Here is a 24,884-nt window from a genome sequence, read left to right on the forward strand (position 1 = left end):
GGCAGTATCTGCCGTATATACAATCGTATCAGTGTTAATAGAACCCCGTTGTAGCTGGGACGCATTGTCTTTAATCTCCTTTCTAATGACTTCAATTTTCTTACTAAAGAGTTGCATAAAGTCATCAGCTGAGTGGGTGGAGCTACTGGAAGGGGTCCCTTGTTGGGTTAGCGATGCTACCGTACGAAACAAAAATTTAGGATCGTTTTTATTACGGTGGATGAGATTTGAGTAATATTTAGCTTTAGCTAAGGTAAGCATGTGTTTATAAGTTATTAAACTATCACTCCATGCTTGATGGTGCACCTCAAGTTTAGTCGTGCGCCATTTGCGTTCCAGCTTTCTACATAATAATTTCTGAGCTCTAGTTTCTTCTGTAAACCACGGGGTGCGCTTTTTTGGAGCCTTTAACTTTAGCGGTGCTATGTTATCAATGGTTTCGCGCAGGGCGTCGTTAAAGTTGTTAGTGAGGTTATCAATAGAGCCCACATATTTTGGGAATGGTGCCATTACCGAGGGCAGTAGGTCAGCAAGAGTTGTCGTTGTGGCCGTATTAATGCAAGCATCTGTGATTGTATGGGGATGCATTAGTGTCCAAGGCATGGGTAATTTACACATCTGTGAAGGCACCGTTAATGCTGAAAAGTACATACAGCTTTTGGAACAACATATGCTGCCATCTAAGCGTCGTCTTTTTCATGGACGCCCCTGCTTATTCTAGCAAGACAATGCCGAGCCACATTCAGCACGTGTTACAACAGTGTGGCTTCGTAAAAAAAGAGCGCGGGTACTTTCCTGGCCCGCCTGCAGTCCAGACCTGTTTCCCATCGAAAATGTATGGCACATTATGAAGCGTAAAATAGGACAGCGGAGACCCCGGACTGTTGAACGACTGAAGCTCTACATAAAACAAGAATGGGAAAGAATTCCACTTTCAAAGCTTCAACAATTAGTTTCCTCAGTTCCCAAACTGAGGAAACTGAGTGTTGTTAAAAGAAAAGGTGATGTAACACACTGGTGAACATGACCTTTCCCAACTACTTTGGCACGTGTTGCAGCCATGAAATTCCAAATTGAATATCATTTGCAAAAAATAAAAATAAAGTTTATGAGTTTGAACATCAAATATCTTGTATTTGTAGTGCATTCAATTGAATATGGGCTGAGAAGAATTTGCAAATCATTGTATTCCGTTTATATTTACATCCAACACAATTTCCCAATTCACATGGAGACGGGGTTTATATACGTGTTAATAATAATTAACAATGATCAAGGTTAATTATAAAGTAATGATATACAATATACTATTATTATGCAATGTGCTAATAAGTGATATGACAATATAATATATTTTTTGTCTTGTACACACAATTTTCCCCTCTGCTTGTTTTATTTTCCTTCTTTCTATCCCTTCCTGCTCCGACCAAACATTAAATAAGGTCAAATACAAAAAAAGGACACAAGACAAGTATGCCACATCCGTCCTTTGTAAAGTAAGTGTGTACAACAGACATAGATCATCTACATCAAAAACATTAATTGTCTTAGTGGCAGGACAGGACGGATTTTATTCAAAAGAATATATATCAAAGTCTTATTTTTTTAACTCAGGTTTGTGGTCATAGTTTAAGAATCCCTGATTTAAAGTCTCCAATAAACCTCAACATGAATATTTTTGGAGCGTAGGAGGAAGCTGTAGTACGGGGAAAACCCACTGGCACAGGGAGAAACTGCAAATGCCACAGCGAGGTGTGAAAACTGAGGTTGGGAGACACACGTGGCGTAAAGGTCGACGTCAATGTTGGGATTAATGTCAAAATGTGGGCAGTTTTCATAGGCTTCATTAACGCCAAAGTTGGATGAGGTGCATGACCAGCTGTAGCGCTTATGCTAGCCAAACCATTCGGATGCACCTTGTTAACCTACTCAGTGGCCTAGTGGTTTGAGTGTTCGCCCTGAGATGAGTAGGTTTGGAGTTCAAACCCCGGCCGAGTCATACCAAAGACTATAAAAAAATGGGACCCATTGCCTCCCTGCTTGGCACGCAGCATTAAGGGTTGGAATTGGGGGTTAAATCACCATAAATGATGCCCGGCCGCGGCACCGCTGCTGCCCACTGCTCCCCTCACTTCCCAGGGGGTAATCAAGGGGATGGGTCAATGCAAAGGACACATTTCACCACACCTAGTGTGTGTGTGACAATCATTGGTACTTTAACTTTACTTTAAAAATGAAGCATAAAGAAGCATGTTTATGACATTTGTGGTGACTTTTTACAGTAAATCCATTAATACACTCTTTCACTATAATATGTTTTATCATGGGGAAAAAAAAAACACTTTTAAGGTGTGGCTGGTTTTATTTCGCCATGATGAATCCTAACCATGACAAAAATCCACAAATACAAACCCTGTTTCCATATGAGTTGTGAAAATGTGTTAGCTGTAAATATAAACGGAATACAATGATTTGCAATTCCTTTTCAACCCATATGCAATTGAATGCACTACAAAGACAAGATATTTGATGTTCAAACTCAAAAACTTAATTTTTTTTTTTGCAAATAATAATTAACTTAGAATTTCCTGGCTGAAACACTTGCCAAAGAAGTTGGGAAAAGGCATGTTCACCACTGTGTTACATCACCTTTTCTTTTAAAAACACTCAAAAAACGTTTGGGAACTGAGAAAACTAATTGTTGAAGCTTTGAAAGTGTAATTCTTTCCCATTCTTGTTTTATGTAGAGCTTCAGTCGTTCAACAGTCCGGGGTCTCCGCTGTCGTATTTTACGCTTCATAATGCGCCACAAATTTTTGATAGGAGACAGGTCTGGACGGCAGGCAGGCCAGGAAAATACCCGCACTCTTTTTATGAAGCCACGCAGTTGTGAAAAGTGCTGACTGTGGCTTGGCATTGTCTTGCTAAAATAAGCCAGGGCGTCCATGAAAAAGACGGCGCTTAGATGGCAGCATATGTTTTTCCAAAACCTGTATGTACCTTTCAGCATTAATGATGCCTTCACAGATGTGTAAATTACACATGCCTTGGGCACTAATGCACCCCCATACCATCACAGATGCTTGCTTTTGAACTTTGTGTTGATAACAGTCTGGATGGTTCGCTTTCCCTTTGGTCCGGATTACACGATGTCGAATATTTTCAGAAAAAAATTAAAATGTGGACTTGTCAGACCACAGAACACTTTTCCACTTTTCATCAGTCCATCTTAGATGATCTCGGGCACAGAGAAGCCGGCGGCGTTTCTGGATGTTGTTGAAAAATGGCTTTCGCTTTGCATAGTAGAGCTTTAACTTGGACTTACACATGTAGCGACCAATTGTATTTAGTGATAGTGGTTTTCTGAAGTGTTCCTGAGACCATGTGGTGATATCCTTTAGAGATTGATGTCGGTTTTTGATACAGTGCTGTCTGAGGGATCGAATGTCAGGGTCATTTAATGTTGGTTTCCGGCCATGCCGCTTACATGGAGTGATTTCTCCAGATTCTCTGAACCTTTTGATGATATTATGGACCCTAGATGTTGAAATCCCGAAATTTCTTGCAATTGCACTTTGAGAAACGTCGTTCTTAAAGGGGAACATTATCACCAAACCTATGCAAGTGTCAATATATACCTTGATGTTGCAGAAAAAAGACCATATATTTTTTTAACCGATTTCCGAACTCTAAATGGGTGAATTCTGGTGAATTAAACGCCTTTCTGTTTATCGCTCTGGAGGGGATGACGTCAGAATGTGACGTCGCCGAGGTAATACAGCCGCTATTTTCATTTTCAACCCATTGTAAACATTGGGTCTCAGCTCTGTTATTTTCCGTTTTTTCGAATATTTTTTGGAACCTTGGAGACATCATGCCTCGTCGGTGTGTTGTCGGAGGGTGTAACAACACCAACAGTGAGGGATTCAAGTTGCACCACTGGCAAGAAATCTGCCGCCAGACCCTCATTGAATTTGCCAGAGTGTCTGCACATTTTACTGGCGATGCTAAGACAGACATGGCACAGAGATGTATGGATAACCTGCAGATGCATTTGCAACGATTAAGTCAACGAAGTCACAAAGGTTAGTTTTGTTGATGTTGTTGACTTATGTGCTAATCAGACATATTTGGTCTCGGCCTGATTGCCAGCTAATCGATGCTAACATGCTACGCTAATCGATGTTAACATGCTATTTACGCTAGCTGTATGTAATTTTGAAACTAGATACCCACATTTAATGCGAAACAAACACTTACCAATCGACTGATTTAAGTTGCTCCAGTGTCACAAGATGCGAAACTCCTGATCGTTTGGGCTGCAAATTTTACTGGCGATGCTAATAAGGCAGCCATGCTGTGGGCCACTTCATTAGGTACACCCATGCTATGGCCGAATAGCGTCAATAGTTATTCACTCAATAGCCTCAATTTCGTTTTCGCTATCTGCCTCCATACTCCGACCATCTGTTTCAATTCATGCGTAATCTGTTGAATTGCTTAAGCCGCTGAAATCCGACTTTGAATCCGAGCTAATGTCGCTATATCTTGCTGTGGTAACCGCCATGTTGTTTGTATTGGCAGCCCTGTATGACGTGACAGGGAAATGGACAGTCACATCGCAAATAGCGAAAATCAAGAACTTTAAAGCTCTTTTTAGGGATATTCCGGGAGGTGTAACATTTTGAAAAAAACTTTGAAAAATAAAACAAGCCACTGGGAACTGATTTTTATTGTTTTTAACCCTTTTGAAATTGTGATAATGTTCCCCTTTAAACTGTTTGACTATTTGCTCACACATTTGTGGACAAAGGAGTGTACCTCGCCCCATCCTTTCTTGTGAAAGACTGAGTGTGGCTCTGAAATGACAACACTGGCTCGGTTTCTTAAAGACGGGCTCTTTACTTGAGTTTTTAGCCGTGAAAACTACAGGACAAGACATGAAATACAATAGTTTTAGAAATACTTCAGTCCCGGGCAAACAAGGTGCCAAACAAAAATAGCTACCTCGTGGCCGCCTGCCACTTCGGAGGTTCTTGTGCAGCAAACACTCCAGTGTTGTGCAACTACATGAGCGAACAAAAAAATCAAACCAATGCACTCCACAAAAATACAGAAGATTACAACACAATATGACAAATACCTTGTTCAGCTAGCCAAATGTTCCCCACTGCTGCTGATGGCCCAAAGTCCTTTGCATGTCTGCAACTCCAAACAGCACACCAAATCTCGCGAGAATAGCGGTGTGACAAAGAAAATAAATTGCCCCTTTTATAGTAACCCAAATGTGTCTTATTTACAAAAAATATAACATGACTTCAGAACCATAATAATTTACAACAAAAAATGTTAATCCTTAAAACAAAAAATATTAAGTGTAAGTTTTCAACAACACTTACACTGAGCATTTTTTGGGAAGCTGTTTTTATACCCAATCATGCCACCCACCTGTTCCCAATTAGCCTGCGCACCTGTGGGATGTTCCAAATAAGTGTTTGATGAGCATTCCTCAACTTTATCAGTATTTATTGCCACCTTTCCGAACTTCTTTGTCACTTGTTGCTGGCGTCAAATTCTAAAGTTAATGATTATTTGCAAAAAAATAAAAAATAAATAAATGTTTATTAGTTTGAACATAAAATATGTTGTCTTTGTAGCATATTCAACTGAATATGGGTCGAACATTATTTGCAAATCATTGTATTCCGTTTATATTTACATCTAACACAATTTCCCAACTCATATGGAAACGGGGTTTGTAGAAAGTAGGAGCCCAACAAGTAATTTTAGTGATTTTGCTGTAATTAGTGACTGAAGGAAGGAGGAACAAGGAAGTAGGTCCACGCCTGATGACTCACTAATTGTCTTTGAGAAGTGACAAACTTGTCAGACGAGTGTGTGATGCTCACTGGTATTCTAAAGACACCTTTCATGTATTTTCACATTTTCCTTTCTGCAGACACTCTCGCTGGAATAAGAGAACTTTATCGCTGACAGACAACACAAGGTAAATATGTACTTTTTGGAAGTGCTTTGGCTTCCAAAGAACGTTGTCGGATTGTAAATATATAACTAGGAACTATTTGAAACCCCCTTAACAAATATCTATTCAACATTGGAAATAATGGAAATGGAAAACCATTTTTTCATCAAGATGTGCAAATACAAATTAGCATTTATGAAAATCGTAGTTGTCATTCGGGATCTTGCAAGAATAAACCCAAACAACACGTTAGCCTCGTTTGCCTGTCAGAATATTAAATATTTTACTTTCATCATTTTGCTATAAACAGAAACTCTCCCCAAATACAAATACATGTAGAATGTCTGTTTATCGTTATTCAATGTGACATCACAGGATCGCATGGTTTATGTTCTCTGTGGTCAAGGCATTGTATTTGTTTATGTTTTAATATGATCTAGACTACTATAATTATAAAGATCTATGGATGGTGTCAGTCATCAAAGTCATGGTATTCTCAAGACATTGGATTTGTTTATGTTTTTTTATATGATCTCGACCAGACAATTATTTGGACTCAGGGGCCACATTGGTCGGTAAAAACATATCTTATGTGTTATATATATATATATATATATATATATATATATATATATATATATATATATATATATATATATATATATATATATATATATATATATATATATATATATATATATATCACACACACCAATCATATATGGCATGATAGCTGCAGGATATATCCGTGTAACAGAGGAGTGACTGACTTATGAATGTGTGAACTTATTTCCTGTTCTTATTGTTTTATTTCTGATTTTTAACATGACACGGAGTTTGTCTGTGTTTTTTTGACGCAATATTTTTTTCTGTAAAAAATGTCACTTATTTTGCTGTATGTGTCCCGGTTCCCTTTTTTAAAGGAATACTTTAAACATGTGTAAGTTGTTCAGCATTAGTGGAATACATTTCTAAAATGCAGTCGGAAAGCGATAAAGTTAAACACAAAATAAAAACACTCACGATATGACTGATAAAATGTAAAAAAAATAATTTGACAGACCACCTAAAAAAAATGAATGGAATTTTACAGCCTTTTTGCTGAATCAAATAATGTATATGAAAATAAATAATGTCAATGTATGACTTGTTTGACATTTGTTTTGAAAATAAAGGCAGCTTGGTTTTAAAAGCTCTGACATTTGTGTACATTGTATGTACAAACTGGTATTTGCCTTGTAGCTTCACATTCAGCTCATTCATGTGTGACAGTATGTCAATAGCAAACGCTATATCACAAAGTCAATCAGTGTCACTCAGCTTAGAGAAAGCGTCAGCTTTTCAAGTTGCTCTAAAAATAGATATTAATCCCGTTTTAGGTCTAACACATGTTAACATACTTTACCCAAATTCAGTGGCGGGCCATACGTTTCCAACCTAGGCCTTCAGTGATGTCCGACTTCAATGATTACCTCTCATAATACCATAATTTATGACATGACCATTGCTGGAGAAATACTATATAGAAACCCATGTACGCCCTACTTGGCATTGAATCACCACCAACAGTATACAAACCCCGTTTCCATATGAGTTGGGAAATTGTGTTAGATGTAAATATAAACGGAATACAATGATTTGCAAATCATATTCAACCCATATTCAGTTAAATATGCTACAAAGACAACATATTTAATGTTAAAACTGTTTAACTTTTTTTTTTTGCAAATAATCATTAACTTTAGAATTTGATGCCAGCAACACGTGACAAAGAATTTGGGAAAGGTGCCAATAAATACTGATAAAGTTGAGTAATGCTCATCAAACACCTATTTTGGAACATCCAACCGGTGTGCAGGCTAATTGGGAACAGGTAGGTGCCACGATTGGGTATAAAAGCAGCTTCCATGAAATGCTAAGTAATTCACAAACAAGGATGGGGCAAGGGTCACCACTTTGTAAGCAAATTTTCAAAAAGTTTTAGAACAACATTTCTCAACGAGCTATTGCAAGGAATTTAGGGATTTTACCATCTAGGGTCCGCAAAATTATCAAAAGATTCAGAGAATGTGGAGAAATCACTGCACGTAAGCGATGATATTACGGACCTTTGTTCCCTCAGGCGGTACTGCATCAAAAACCAACATCTGTGTGTGGAGGATATCACCTCATGGGCTCATGAACACTTCATAAAACCACTGTCAGTAACTACAGTCGGTTGCTACATCTGTAAATGCAAGTTAAAACTCTAGTATGCAAAGCGAATGCCATTTATCAACAACACTGAGGAACGCTGCCGGCTTCGCTGGGCCCGAGCTCATCTAAGATGGACTGATGCAAAGTGGAAAAGAGGTCTGACGAGACCACATTTATAAAAAACTGTGGACGTGGTGTCCTCCGGAACAAAGAGGAAAATAACTATCCGGGTTGTTGTAGGCGCAAAGTTCAAAAGCCAGCATCTGTGATGGTATGTGGGTGTATTAGTGCCCAAGGCATGGGTAACTTACACATCTGTGAAGGCAACATTAATGCTGAATGGTCCATACAGGTTTTGGAGCAACATATGTTGTGATCCAAGCAACGTTATCATAGACGCCCCTGCTTATTTCAGCAAAACAATGCCAAGCCACGTGTTACAACAGCGTGGCTTCGTAGTAAAAGAGTGTGGGTACTTTCCTGGCCCGCCTGCAGTCCAGACATGTCTCCCATCGAAAATGTGTGGCGCATCATGAAGCCTAAAATACAACAACAACACCCCGGATCGTTGAAAATCTCAAGTTGTACATCAAGCAAGAATGGTAAAGAATTCCACTTTCTAAGCTTCAACAATTAATTTCCTCAGTTCCCAAACGTTTATTGAGTGTTGTTAAAAGAAAATGTGATGTAACACAGTGGTGAACATGCCCTTTCCCAACTACTTTGGCACGTGTTGCAGCCATGAAATTGTAAGCTAATTAGTATTTGCAAAAAAAAAAAAAGTTTATGAGTTTGAACATCAAATACCTTGGCTTTGTAGTGCATTAAATTGAATATGGGTTGAAAAGGATTTGCAAATCATTGTATTCTGTTTATATTTACATCTAACACAATTTCCCAACTCATATGGAAACGGGGTTTGTAAATAACAGGTAATTTTTTGGCGCGTTTACAAATCAATAAGCCCGCATCAGCAATTAAAACATACTTTGTGTGCTACTGTCAAAAATGAAATTGCAAAAAACATATTAACGTGAAAAAATAAAGAAGTAAAATATGTTGACTCAATCTGTAGAACCCATTCGAGCTTGGATGTGTTGTCTTGTCTAATCATAATAGATGCAGACAAGGCGTGTTGGCTGAGTTCTTAAAGTGTACTCCACAAGGTTTTAATCAAAAACATCCCCCTGCCGGGATGGCTAAACGCCCCACATGCTTTTCACTACTGTGGAATGCTGGGAAATGGAGTTCTTATGTATATACCTATACACAAGCTCATAACATCACAATATATATCTGCCTTAGCCCAGCTACAACGCTTTACTGACAGCAACTCGTGATCTGATTGGCTATCGCAACTGTCTGTGAGATGTTTGTTTCCGTTCACTTACAGTGCACAGACGTCTGTTATTGATTCTGAAGGCCTTGGGCAGATTTTGTACAGCATGGCAACATAAGCTAGCTGAATTCTGATTGTATAAAAACTGTATAACCTTAAAACAACAGCACTGTAAGGAACACAATATGACATGAAGAGAATATCAATACTTTTAGATATTTAGGGAAAGCAAATAAAAACGTACTTTTATATTTAATTATGGTCATGATTTCTGGTTATTAGGCCAGCAGAGAAGGCCTTGTTGGCCCTGACAGCCCACCACTGCAAACTTAACCAGAGGACATTGGAATGGTAAACCAAGTCCTGGTGGTTGGCGTCAGTCTCTTCAAGAAATTTAATGAACTGACGATGGTGAAGTGCCCTCTCACGAATAAAGTTAACAAGCTTCATAACTACGTGATGAAGCTGCAATACAGACTTGCACAGTGCCTATTGGTGGATTTTGAAGTTTAAAAAAAGTACCTCAAGTTTGGGTGTTGTCTTCTTTCACCCTGTCCTGGATTCTTGTTTGTAACCCAATGTTTTTTCCTGTGAGTTTTGGCAACCCTTCTGTGGTAACGTTAGCTAGCTTATTCCAAGGCAGTTTGTGCTTCATGATGACTTTCATCACGCTGTTGAATAAGTCCTCTCCTTGTGTTTTTCCTTTTAGGGATTCCATGGCCAAAAACTCCTCCGTTATTTCAAAATTGTCATTAATTCCTCTGATGAAAATCAAAAGCTGAGCGGCGTCCCAAATGTCATTACTCTCATTCAGTGCCAGGAATATAATGTAAATGACTCTGTTTTATTGTTGAACTTGCTTAGTTAAGTCTTATTAATTAACTTCACACAGCGGGTCACTGTTTGTATTTGTTTATTTAAAGGACAATGTGCAGTTACATTAAGAAGATACCTGCACCAGATTTAGCGCCTTGCTAATCTCTATCCGTCCTTTTATGGTACATCTAACATCCACAATAAAATTACACAGCATTGAAAATACATAACAATAAATAAAATTACATAATGATAAACAATTTAAAATACAAGCACAACACATAGAGGGTATGTGAATTACAAATCAGTGGGCGGTCAAGTTGTAGTATTTTAGCAGCTTCATTTAAAGTGCAGCAGTTTTTATCAAAGTCCACATACTGTGCAGTAGCCATCGGATGATACCCATAAGGGTATCATTCAGTAGCCATATACCCATTTTATATTGCATATGTAAAAAGTTTGCGATGTTACAAGATTGGAATGGTACTCAGGCGGCCGTCAGACTGCTACCGCCAGGGTACCATCTGATGGTCAACTACCTGCCTGGTATTGCTAATGTGAGGAGGACTGGTGGCCTAAACGCCCTTTTTTGACTGCTTGTGAGAAGCTGTGAAAACTAGAGTTGTTCTTTAGATTATCTATATTAAGGGACGGCGTGGCGCAGTGGAAGAGTGACTGTGCGCAACCCGAGGGTCCCTGGTTCAATCCCCACCTAGTACCAACCTCGTCACCTCTGTTGTGTCCTGAGCAAGACACTTCACCCTTGCTCCTGATGGGTGTTGGTTAGCGCCTTGCATGGCAGCTCCCTCCATCAGTTTGTGAATGTGTGTGTGAATGGGTAAATGTGGAAGTAGTGTCAAAGCGCTTTGAGTACCTTGAAGGTAGGAAAGCGCTATACAAGTACAATCCATTTATCATTTATTTATCTGGGAGACCATTCAATTCTTTGATGGCTTGATATGAAAAGGCTGATTAGGAGAAGTCAGACTTTCCTTTTGGAACACTTCAGTCACCCGTGGATACAGACCTTAACACTGCTTATTAATTGCGAGCGTAGCTGTACATATATTTTAAGGGAGGAGGAGCTACATCACTTAAGATTTTCTTTACCCGGCATATATTGGAGAACCTGATCAGGTTTTCAAAGCTAAGTATTGCGTATTTGTCAAGTATGTTACAAAAGTGGTATCGCCTAGGCTTTTTATCAAGGGTTTACGTGCTTGATTATGTAATGATCTGAGATCATTTAAAATAGTCTGTTTGGCTTGAGGCCATGATGACATACAGTACAAGATATGTGATATGATCATTCCATTGAAAAACGATCTCGCTGCTTCCAATGATAAAAATCTCCTGATGTGCTGGAAGTTGGCAATGCTATATTTTAGAATATGACATACCTTTTTAACATCAATCCATGCATTTTCTACTGATTGTCCCGTTCAGGGTCGCAGGGATTGTGGAGGATATCTCAGCTGCATTCGCCACCTCATCACAGGGCCAACGCAACATTCACACTCACGTTCACACTCTAGGGTCAATTTAGTGCTGTCAATCTACCTATCCCCAGGTGCATGTCTTTGGAGGTGGGAGGAAGCCGAAGTACATGGAGGGAACCCACGCAGTCACAGGGAAACCATGCAAACTCCACACAGAAAGATCCCGAGCGCAAGATTGAACATGATTTTTAAAATCTAGTGTGGAACCAGTATCACACTTAGGTATTTATCTTCCTCAGCATTACTGATCATGTAACTATTCACACAGATGTTTGGGAGAACATTTTGGTTTAATTTGTTTGAAAAATAATTTGTGACAGTTTTATCTGTGTTGAGCGTGAGGCAGGACTTGTTCAGCCACTTTGCTGCTTTGGTCATTGTCTCGGATAGCTTAGCTGCAACCACACTTGCATCGGAGCCGTGAGTAAAGAGGACTGTGTTGATAGCATACATTAACATCCTAACAGATGGAGGGTGGGTCATTAATGTACAAACTGAAGAGCAGTGGCCCCAGAATAGAACTTTGAGCTACCCCTGTAGTACAGGAACTGAGCAGAGAAGTTGTGTTGTTTATTCTTATGCACTGGGAGCGATCTGTGAGCGAAGATGGAACCACTTCATAGTGTTTGTGGAAAAATTGAAATTCTGTAATTTTATTAGCAGCACTGAGTGATTAACTGTGTCAAACGCCTTACGTGGATCCAGGAAAACGGCCAACTTGAAAACAGCCAAATATGTAACATATTTTTAATTATCAAAGTGATCAATCAGCTGTTCCGCAACAATTTTTTCAATAATCTCGGAAACAACAGGGAGTATACTGATTGGTCTGTAGTTCTTAAAGTTCTTTTTGTTTCCCGATTTGAAAAATGGGTATTATAATGCAGTTTTGAAGGAGGATGGGAATACACATTCTTATATCGACTGGTTATTATGTAAGTTATTAGTCTTGCAAAAATCTCTTTGTGTTTCTTTAGTAAAAGTGAACCAAGTCCCCATGAGTCTTTAGCTTTTGAGTTTGAGAGAGAGGAGATAATTGAATTGACGTTGCATTCACTCACACATTCCATATTCATCAGAGTGAATTGTAGTACTCCTGTGAGACTACAGGCCATAGTCCCAGCAGAGTCAGTATCAATCAATCAATCAAGGTTTATTTATATAGCCCTAAATCACAAGTGCCTCAAAGGGCTGCACAAACCACAACGACATCCTCGGTAGGGCCCACATAAGGGCAAGGAAAAACTCACCCCAGTGGGACGTTGACAATGATGACTATGAGAAACCTTGGAGAGAACCGCATATGTGGGCCAACGTACCCCGACCCATAGGGGACCGAAAGCAATGGATGTCGAGCGGATCTGACATGATATTGTGAAAGTCTACTCCATAGTGGATCTAACGTAACCATGAGAATCAAGTCCAAAGTGGCTCCAATATAGTAGCGTGAGTCCCGTCCAAAGTGGAGCCAGCAGGAAACCATCCCAAGCAGAGGCGGATCAGCAGCACAGACATGTCCCCAACCGATACACAGGCGAGCGGTCCATCCTGGGTCCCGACTCTGGATGAGCGGTCCATCCTGGGTCCCGACTCTGGACAGCCAGTACTTCATCCATGGCCACCGGACCGGACCCCCTCAGCAAGGGAGGGGGGGACATAGGAGAAAAAGAAAAGAAACCGCATATCAACTGGTCTAAAAAGGCGGTCTATTTAAAGGCTAGAGTATACAAAGGAGTTTTAAGATGAGACTTAAATGCTTCTACTGAGGTAGCATCTTGAACTGTTACCGGGAGGGCATTCCAGAGTACTGGAGCCCGAATGGAAAACGCTCTATAGCCCGCAGACATTTTTTGGGCTCTGGGAATCCCTGGGAAGCAGTGCACTATCAACACCATGCATGGTGCGGATGGTGTTCTGCTGACCTCAACTGCGGTTGTTGTGGATAGGTGGAAGAAATACTTTGAAGACCTCCTCAATCCCACCAACACGTCTTCCTATGAGGAAGCAGTGCCTGGGAAATCTGAGGTTGCTGAGGTAGTTAAAAAGCTCCTCGGTGGCAAGGCCCCGGGGGTGAAAGAGATCCGCCCGGAGTTCCTTAAGGCTCTGGATGCTTTGGGGCTGTCTTGGTTGACAAGACTCTGCAGCATCGCGTGGACATCGTGGGCGGTACCTCTGGATTGGCAGACTGGGGTGGTGATTCCTCTCTTTAAGAAGGGGGACCGGAGGGTGTGTTCCAACTATCATGGGATCACACTCCTCAGCCTTCCCGGTAAGGTTTATTCAGGTGTAAAGGAGAGGAGGCTACGCAGGATAGTAGAACCTCGGATTCAGGAAGAACAGTGTGGTTTTCGTCCTGGTCGTGGAACTGTGGACCAGCTCTATACTCTTGGCAGGGTTGTTGAGGGTGCGTGGGAGTTTGCCCAACCAGTCTACATGTGCTTTGTTGCCTTGGAGAAGGCATTCAACCATGTCCCTCGGAAATTCCTGTGGAGAGTGCTCCGAGAGTATGGGGTATCGGACTGTCTTATTGTGGCGGTCGCTTCCCTGTACGATCACTGTCAGAGCTTGGTCCGCATTGCCGGCAGTAAGTCGAACACATTTCCAGTGAGGGTTGAACTCCGCCAAGGCTGCCCTTTGTCACCGATTCTGTTCATAACTTTTATGGACAGATTTTCTAGGCGCAGTCAAGGCGTTGAGGGGTTCCGGTTTTGTGGCCGCAGGATTAGGTCTCTGCTTTTTGCAGATGATGTGGTCCTGATGGCTTCATCTGGCCGGGATCTTCAGCTCTCACTAGATCGGTTCGCAGCCGAGTGTGAAGCGACCAGAATGAGAATCAGCACCTCCAAGTCCGAATTCATGGTTCTCGCCCGGAAAAGGGTGGAATGCCATCTACAGGGTTGGGGAGGAGACCCAGCCCCAAGTGGAGGAGTTCAAGTACCTAGGAGTCTTGTTCACGTGTGAGGGAAGAATGGATCGTGAGATCAACAGGCGGATCGGTGCGGCGTCTTCAGTAATGCGGACGTTGTACTGATCAGTTGTGGTGAAGAAAGAGCTGAGCCAGAAGGCAAAGTTCCCAATTTACTGGTCGATCTACGTTCCCATCCTCACCTATGGTCATGAGCTTTGGGTCATGACCGAAAGGATAAGATCACGGGTACAAGCGGCCGAAATGAGTTTCCTCCGCCGTGTGGCGGGGCTCTCCCTTAGAGATAGGGTGAGAAGCTCTGTCATCCGGGAGGGACTCAAAGTAAAGCCGCTGCTCCTCCACACCGAGAGGAGCCAGATGAGGTGGTTCGGGCATCTGGTCAGGATGCCATCCGAACGCCTCCCTAGGGAGGTGTTTAGGGCACGTCCAACCGGTAGGAGGCCACGGGGAAGACCCAGGGCACGTTGGGAAGACTATGTCTCCCGGCTGGCCTGGGAACGCCTCGGGATCCCCCGGGAAGAACTAGACGAAGTGGCTTTGGAGAGGGAGGTCTGGGATTCCCTGGTTAGGCTGCTGCCCCCGCGACCCAACCTCGGATAAGCAGATGAAGATGGATGGAATCACTAATAAGCCAGAGTCCCTTGAACGCAGATTTCTTGCCGGGACATATGGTACAATACAATCGGCAAGATAGGCTGGAGCTAGACCGTGCAGTATTTTATACGTAAGTAGTAAAACCTTAAAGTCACATCTTAAAGGCCTACTGAAACCCACTACTACCGACCACGCAGTCTGATAGTTTATATATCAATGATGAAATATTAACATTGCAACACATGCCAATACGGCCTTTTTAGTTTACTAAATTGCAATTTTAAATTTCCCGGGAGTTTCTTGTTGAAAATGTTGTGGAATGATGACGTGTATGCGTGACGTCATGGACTTTTAGGAAATATTAGCGCTGCGCACACACACAGCTAAAGGTGGTCTGCTTTAACCGCATAATTACACAGTATTTTGGACATCTGTGTTGCTGAATCTTTTGCAATTTGTTCAATTAATAATGGAGAAGTTAAAGTAGAAAGGTGGAGTAGGGAAGCTTTAGCCTTTAGCCACACACGGTGATTCCTTGTTTTGAATTCCCGGAGATTAAGCTTTACTATGGATCAGAGCGGTCAAGCGAACATGGATCCCGACCAAATGTCAACCAGCAGTTTTCGGGGAGAAAATTGTGGTAAAAAGTCGCCACTTACCGGAGAACAGCTAAGTTTGTGTCGTCCATACAGCTGCCGTCGACTTCCCTCAGACAATGGCCTCAAGACACCCGTGGACACACCCCTCCGACTATCAGGTACTTTTAAACTCACTAAAACCCTAGCAACACAATAGAAAGATAAGGGATTTCCCAGAATTATCCTAGTAAATGTGTCTAAAAACATCTGAATCCATCCCAATGCAATCGCCTTTTTTTTTAACTTTATTTTTTATTTTTATTTTTCTAGCCCTTCGCTATCGATATCCTCAAATACGAGTCTTTCATCCCTAATGGGGAAATTGTCGTTTTCTCGGTCCGAATAGCTCTTTTTGTTGGAGGCTCCCATTAAAAACAATGTGAGGATGTGATGAGCCCTCACACGGGTGACGTCATTGTCTGCGACTTCCGGTAAAGGCGAGGCTTTTCTATTAGCGACCAAAAGTTGCGAACTTTATCGTTGATGTTCTCTAAATCCTTTCAGCAAAAATATGGCAATATCGCGAAATGATCAAGTACGACACATAAAATGGACCTGCTATCCCCGTTAAATAATAAAATCTCATTTCAGTAGGCCTTTAAGTGCACAGGAAGCCAGTGCAGGTGAGCCAGTATAGGCGTAATATGATCAAACTTTCTTGTTCTTGTCAAAAGTCTAGCAGCCGCATTTTGTACCAACTGTAATCGTTTAATACAGCGTTTCTCAAAGTGTGGGGAATAGAGACATGACAGGTGGGGCGCGAGAAACGGGAGGAAATTAAACTTTAATTTTTTTTTTTTATTCTTAGATTTTTTTTTACAACCCCGTTTTCTATACAAACTGTTAATCACTTTGTGATTCTGTCTGTGAAATCTGCTATATAAATTGATGTGAATTACTTATTTTTCCTGTAGGCTTTAAATTTCTAGGTAGGAGCGAAAGTTTGACGGACGCAACAGTAACTAATGGGGGCGGGGCTGAGCGGAACAAACTTTTGCGCGGATTGGTAGCAGGCTAATCTGTGGACCACAATTACACAACATGGATAAATTGGCTTCATATAGAGTTGCATACAGAATTGCTCAATGCAAAAAAGCACACACAATTGCTGAGCAGCTGATTCTCCCCGCTGCAGTAGACATGGTGTCAGTCATGCTTGACGAGACAAGCGCAGCAAAATTAAAAGCTGTCCCACTGTAAAGCGATACAGTTGCGAGACGTATATGCGACATTGCAAGTGATCTTGAGGAACAACTCGTAGACCAGGGGACGGCAACCCGCGGCTCCGGAGCTGCATGCAACTCTTTGATCACTCTGATGCGGCTCAGCTTGTCACGGCAAGCTCAGCTTGTCATCCTGCTTGTCAAACCTCGGGACACGCCCACGGCCGCGCGCGTCTCCGTCCTGCAGCAGCCGCCTGCAGCTGCTGCAGGACAAAGACATGTGGGTGTCCAAGTTAAAGCGCCTGACAGCGGACCTTGAAGATGTTTCACGCCAGAAGGCCGTTCTTGCTCAGAATCACAAATGGTGTGATATTGAAAACCTCCCCAAACCAGACAAACTTGTGTTCGAAACTTGGAACGCAAGTATGCACTTGGAGTCCTGTCGATCTTTGGATCCACACATGCATGTGAGCAGGTGTTCTCCAACATGAACTTTATTAAAAACAAACATGGCACACGCCTCACAGATGAGAGTTTACACTCCTGTGTGAAGATAATGGTGACGTCATACAGCCTCGATGTGGAGACGCTGTGCTCTGCGGTTCAGGAGCAGAAATCACATTGACCAAGTATGATAAATATTTTAATTTCCTATAATTTTGCATATATTCACATTTTTTAATTGTTCAGTGAAATAGACATTTTACGGCATTTTTGGTTCTCTGCCAGTGAATAATTTAAGTTTGGCGTTTTTTTTTTTCATGACTACAAGGAGGACTTAAATAGACATTAAGTATTTTACTTAACCTTCAACCTTACGTCTTTTTCGGAGTTAAAACGTTTTTGTCACAATCCGCTACACGGATCGTTTATTGTTTTGCTCTGGATATGTTTTGATCACGTTTGGACTCTGCCGATCCCTTCAGTTGAACACTTCCTTGTTTACATTCGTCACCATGGCTACTTAATTACGCCTCCTGCACGCACTCCCGAAGCACACCTGTTTTGATTTATTGTGTTGTATTTAAGACCGCCTGCTACCTCAGTTCCTCGTCGGCAGTTTGTTTGCATCACGCAACAGTTACATTAGGTTTGTCTTTCTGTGTTCTCTCTGCTAAGTATAGCTTAGACTCCGCGTGCTCGGCTGTATGGACTTTTTGAACTCTGCCTTTTGCTCACGTTTGTGTTCTGCTTCCCGTGCGTTGGCACAGCTTTTCTTTCCGCGTTGTACAAGTGTTCTTTTTGTTGTATTTTATAATTAAAACCTGTTCCTACCTTCAATTCTGCCTGCTGTGATCCCGTGCATCGAGGGGTGACACTCCCCGCACATCCGTGATGCGGCGCTATCGTAACAGAAACTGGGGACCAGAAACGCGTCACCTCGCGTGGGATCCTCCAGAACTCCGTCCCCGACAAGCAGCATATCCGGACATATACTCCACCGCTCCAACCCAGGACTCTTCTCTAAGGGTTGGTACTTTGTTCACTTCTCCCGTTCCTAGTCACCATTTTGCTAGTTCTGTTAGCCCCACATAAGCTCCCGCATCCCCTGTCACTCAACGTGACGTCACTTCGTTCCCACCTCCCTATGAGGTCACTATTAACCCCTTGTTAGACTCTCCACAGACTTTTTTTTCGATGATAGCACCGACGATGAGTTTTTTGATTCAGAATATTCTCATTTGTCACACAAAGACCTGTTTTCTTTAAAGAAGATTTATAAGGACAATTATTGCACCCCCAATCCCAGTCACCCGCCAAACAATGACGTTAATTCTAAGATTAATTATTATCAGGACATTTTTCGCCACCACAGTTATGGTTTGCAGCTGTGCTACTGAGGTAGCACAGCTGCAAACCACTAAGCCACCTTGACAACCGGTCAAACCTCTCCCACCTCTATTCCAGCACTTGAAACTCCGGCCCATTAGACCTCCTCCTCCGGAGTTTCCCCCGGTTAAGCCTGCACTTCCCTCTAGTTCTCCACCACCTGTCTGTCGTCCTGGTAAACCAGTTAAGCCTCCAAAACCTCCTCCTCCTGTTTTCCGTCTTAATTCTAGTCCCACTCCGGTTCTGATTCAGAGTTCAAGTCCTAGCCGTCTTCCTAATCCATGTTCTCATTTTACTTGTCGACCGACTTGTAGATTGAGTCGTAGTCCAAGTCCTGGTCCGAGTTTTTGTTATAGTCTTGTTTCGAGTCCTGTTTCGAGTCCGAGTCCTGTCCCGAGTCTTATTTCTTGTCATCGTAATATTAGTTCTGATTCCCCTCGTGGTCTTAGTCCGAACCCTAGTCCTTATCCAAGTTCTTGTCCGAGCCCCAGTGTTACTGTAAGTCCTAGTCTTTGTCCAAGTCCTTGTCCGAGCAGCAGTATGATTGTTAGTCCCAGTCCTTACCCAAGCCCTAGTTTGACCGTTTGTCCTAGTTCTTGCCCAAGCCCTGGTATGACTGTAAGTCCTGGTCCTTGCCCAAGCCCTTGTCAAAGCACTAGTATGATTGTAAGTCCTGGTCCTCACTCAAGTCCTTGCCCGAGTCCTAGTGTTCGTCTTATCCCTCATCGTAGTCCTAGTCCTTCTCTCAGCCAGTCCCCTAGTTCTCCTCGGTGTGTCCCTGTGCCTGCTCCACGGCTGATACCCGTTCCAGCTCCGCGGCGGAGACCAGTACCTACTCCGCGGCAGATACTAGCTCCGGCTCCACCAGTACCTGCTCCGCGGCGAAGACCAGCTCCTGATCTTCTGCCGCCTTCTGCACCTGCTCATCTGCCGACTTCTGCACTTGCTCATCTGCCGGCTTCTGCACCTGCTCATCTGCCGGCTTCTGCACCTGCTGATCTGCCGGCTTCTGCACCTGCTCATTTGCCGGGTTCTGCTCCTGCTCATCTGCCGGCCTCTGCACCTGATCCTCTGCCGGCCTCTGCACCTGCTCCTCTGCCGGCCTCTGCACCTGCTCCTCTGCCGGCCTCTGCACCTGCTCCTCTGTCGGCATCAGCACCTGCTCCTCTGCCGGCATCAGCACCAGCATCGGTGCCTGCTTCGGCTGCAGCCCCCGCACCTTTGTCTGCTGCTGCCAAGCCTCCTCCACTCCGGCCACGAGTGTGGCCGTTCCCCGGGCGTCCCCCTCAACGGGCGCGTCCACCTACACGACGGCCGTGGCCCTACCCCACGCGTCCTCCCCGTAGGACGCGCCCGGGTCTTCGTCAGCCACTAAGGTGGCCTCTGCGATTCCGCCCGCCCAGACTGTGTTTGCAGCGACGTTCCACCCGCCGCCGGCACTTGTTGTGTCCCCGGTGGATTCGGGGACACGGTACATGCCGACACTCCGCCAAGTCCTCCCACCGCCCTCCCGTCACGTTTGGACTGTCTTGTTTTGGGAGGGGGTTGTCTGGATATTGGGTTTTTTGGGGCATCTGGGATCTGCCCCTTAAGGGAGGGGTAATGTCACGATCCGCTACACGGATTGTTTATTGTTTTGCTTTGGATATGTTTTGATCACGTTTGGACTCTGCCAATCCCTTCAGTTGAACACTTCCTTGTTTACATTCGTCACCATGGCTACTTAATTACGCCTCTTGCACGCACTCCCGAAGCACACCTGTTTTGATTTATTGTGTTGTATTTAAGACCGCCTGCTACCTCAGTTCCTCGTCGCCAGTTTGTTTGCATCACGCAACAGTTACGTTAGGTTTCTCTTTCTGTATTCTCTCTGCTAAGTATAGCTTAGCCTCCGCGCGCTCGGCTCGCGCTGATTGGACTTTTTGAACACTGCCTTTTGCTCACGTTTGTGTTCTGTTTCCCGTGCGTTGGCACCCCTTTTCTTTCCGCGTTGTACAAGTGTTCTTTTTGTTGTATTTTATAATTAAAACCTGTTCCTACCTTCAATTTTGCCTGCTGTGATCCCGTGCATCGAGGGATGACACTCCCCGCACATCCGCGATGCGGCGCTATCGTAACAGTTTTGTTGCATGCAAACATTTTATTTAATTTTTTCTGCAGTCGTTCATTGATTTCATAAACGTAACCCATCATAGTTTGTTTATACATAGCACAAAGCAAAAAGAAAACTTTATATGCAGTGTTATTTCATTTTTTTATTTTTTATGTTTATTTTATTTTATTTTGTAATTGTTTCGTCCTGTCCAGCTTCTCAGGCAAATCATATAGTTGATGTAGATGCCTATATCGGCTGTTCACATTTACTTTACAGAAGAGAAGTGTAGGATACTTCTCTTGTTGCCTTATTAAAATTTGACTTTACTAAATGTATTTATATTATCATTTGGTGCAGCCGGGCTGGAGCAGCAAGGGATAGAAAGAGAAAACAAAAGTAAGACAGAGGGGGAAATTGTGGGGATCAGAGGGGGATTAGACAGAAAAATATGGCATAAGAGGTGTTTCGCAACAGTGGTTAAGTAGTTATTTAAGTAACAGATCTCAATATGTGGAAATGAATAAGATTAAATCACAGCCAAGAAGAATAACTTGTGTGGTTCCACAAGGCTCGGTATTGGGACCTAAGTTATTTATACTCTACCTAAATGATATTTGTTCAGTATGTAATAAATTAATTTTTTTTTTTTTTTTTTCCGATGACACAAATGTATATTGTTCAGGAGAAGACTTGAAGGAAGTGTTGAGGATAATAGAGGTTGAGTTAATTCAGCTAAAAAAAATGGTTTGATATTAATAAGTTATCATTAAATGATAAGAAAACTAAATTTATGGTGTTCAGTGGTGCAAGGACAAATTGTGAAGCAAAATTCATATTAAATCAAGTGGAAATTGATAGAGAATATGAAACTAAATTCTTGGGAATAATAATTGATCATAAACTGTGTTGGAAACCGCATATTGAATATATAAAGGGAAAAATATCCAAATCTATTGCTATTCTTTATAAAGTAAGACACATGCTGAATAAGACATGCCTGCATATGTTGTATTATTCTTTTATTTTTCCATATTTAACGTATTGTGTTGAAATTTGGGGAAATGTTTATAAAACAAACATAGACCCAATAATAACATTTCAAAAAAGGGTCATTAAATTATACACAAAGCCTGCTACTATGAACATACCAATCCATTATTTATGAGTTCAAATGTATTAAAATTTTCAGACATTGTGTTTTTAAAAACAATGGAAATTATGTTTCGAGTAAAGAACAACAGCCTTCCAGCTTGTATACTCAGGCTATTTCATTTAAGAGGAGCAAACTATAATTTGCGGGGGATATCGATTTTTGAAATAGGTAAAGCGAGAACAAATATAAAATACAAATGTATTACAGTTTTAGGAGTTAAATGGTGGAACAAGCTCACTGATGAGGTGAAGACATGCACTTCTTTTGTGAGGTTTAAGAAAACCTTGAAAGGTGAAATAATTGAAAATTATAAAATATAGTAACAATTACTTTCATCCCATTGATTTTTTTTTAATTTTTTTTTACCTTGATGTTACAGGCAATCTAATCTTCAGTGAAGGTATAGACTAGGCAAATATAAGCTTTGACTTCAGCCTATTCCTTTTTTGGTCATTCTTTTTCTTTTCTTTCGTGTGTAAATGTGCATAATTGTATACATATAACATGTACTGTAAAACTGATCACACAAAATGGTTGATTGATTTGATTGATTATATGACCGAAATAAACTTATTTAATTCATTCAGTTCATTTATGTTTATTTACAATGTTGTATTACATGAATGTATTTCTGATGTTGTTGATGGACAGTAGGCTATGTTAATTGACAGTATGATGCACAGTTGCACTTCAACCCTACACTAAAGAGTAAAGATGAGAACTCTTCCAAGTTGTCTCCTTTGCTTTCTTTTTAGTTGCTTTACCCTATAACATCTGCATGACGTGAAATTATGATTGCTAATGTAAAAAAAAAAAAGTAAATTTTCAGAGTGCTGCCTTGGAGCACTTTTGTGTCCCCACCAATCTCAAAATCAAACCTACTCCCTTGTGAAGGACTACAGAAATCTGGAACCTGGCTGCTCATAAATCAGGAGAGAATGCCGGCCTCCCGGTATCAGACATAAGTTTGAAATGATTATAGTCTTCATCGTGTCCAACAATTGAAAGAGTTGGCCATTTCTTTGCTGTTAATTGTAAGATTGTCTTAGATTTAATGTTGAAGTGCTTAAACCTATTTTTCCTTTAGAAATTACATTCAATAATAATGTTATTTGATCATGCACATACAAATATTAATGAAGTGTTTGGATGTATTCACTAGATCTATGTATTCTTGGTTACAAAAATGGGATTCAAACACCACTGCTGCTGGGTTTGTTGTGTCATAGTGGGACTGTAGGGTTGAAAGGTATACTGCTACACATAAGGTATTGTGGTACTACTGAATAAAAAAAGTACTACTGCCTTTGGAAAATAAAGGTACTTCTTTATCATCCACATATGTTGACGTGCGGCGGTGACGTTCCTTTGCAAGGCACATCTGTGTGTTAAAACGAACACATTGAGCGCATACAAGCAGAAACAGTGTGGAGAGGAAAAATGACAAAAAATGGCATTTCTACTGGTTAATAAAGAGGGTGCGTGAAGCGTAATATGGAGGTATTTGGGCTTCAAAACTATCAATTAAGGTGATGCTTCAAACACGGAAGCGTGGTGCTGCAGGTGCTACTTTAAACGTTGAATGTGTCAATACAGCCTTGGAATCTTTGTTTCAAACCTAGGTAAAAACAACAAACATTCAGATCTGCACAAGGAGTTTAAAGAGTGCCAGGTGATACAGTTAACAGTTCCCCCCGTGTACGTATAGATACGTGGTTGAGGATACAGTTGTTTTGCTTGTTGAAAAGGATTAGCCCAGTTTAAACCGCCCACGTAATGTAAACTAATGTAAGTGAATAGTCTGAATTTTGTAACAAATCCCCACTATTTAATTTGTGTTTTATCTTTAACGACATTGCTCCATGTCGTATATGTGTACTGTGAGTCATAGTTTTGTTTTAAGTATACCTGTATACTGGTCCTGTGATTAGGTGCGACTTGTCCAGGGTGTACTCCGCCTTCTGCCCGATTGTAGCTAAGATAGGCTCCAGCGCTCCCCGCGACCCCGAAGGGACAAGTGGTAGAAAATGGATGGATGGATGGATACCTGTATACTAATGATTATATTTGTCTTAAAAAACACATCATACACTTTGTTTTTGGAATCCATAATATTGAAGTTTAATTATTTGGTGATTTTGCAAAATGTACAACAATTCTTCTCAACAAAAGAGGAGGAATATAACCTTAGAGAAAAATCTAATTCAAAACATATGTATACTTTTACAACACTTACAACCTTTAGTATATCAGTAGCTGGAAACAAATGATGGAATGGATTAATTAAAGAAGTGAAATAATGTACTCTACTCTGTGGACGAATTGGTGTCCAGCTACAACAGCACAATGTAATCACTGCAAACAGCGTGTGAGCTCAGAAATAGTGAAATTCAACATGTATTCTACACATTTTTAGAACATAAGAAAACATTAGTAACAATTCTCAGAGGGTAAAATAAGTCCTGGAAATGACTGGCTTAGAAAGGCCAAAGGTATAGATTTGTAAGTCCAAGTTAAAGGAAACATCAGGCTGTCTTATTTTAATGGATTTTTGACAATCTTTGTAAGCTGGATAACATTTGCTGTGGTCTGGAACAACCTGGCACACAAACAATTATCAGAAATGCAGCCAATATTACACACATATAATGT

The 24,884-nt window shown here is 41.5% G+C and overlaps 1 protein-coding gene across 3 annotated transcripts in view; it reads left to right on the forward strand.

The window, feature by feature from the left end:
* Positions 1–5,880: 5,880 nt before the first annotated feature.
* Positions 5,881–24,884, forward strand: part of adgrf8 (adhesion G protein-coupled receptor F8) — a 58,069-nt gene continuing 39,065 nt past the window's right edge. The window contains exons 1-2 of one of the 3 annotated variants that reach the window (XM_061895014.1): positions 5,952–6,007; positions 16,046–16,110. The gene's annotated coding sequence lies outside the window, so the exon portion shown is untranslated. Of the gene's footprint in view, positions 6,008–16,045; positions 16,111–24,884 lie in introns of all 3 variants that reach the window. The other 2 variants (XM_061895013.1, XM_061895012.1) reach the window with 2 other exon arrangements.

This window comes from Nerophis ophidion, linkage group LG03 (assembly GCF_033978795.1).
Source record: "Nerophis ophidion isolate RoL-2023_Sa linkage group LG03, RoL_Noph_v1.0, whole genome shotgun sequence".
Lineage (NCBI taxonomy): Eukaryota > Metazoa > Chordata > Actinopteri > Syngnathiformes > Syngnathidae > Nerophis > Nerophis ophidion.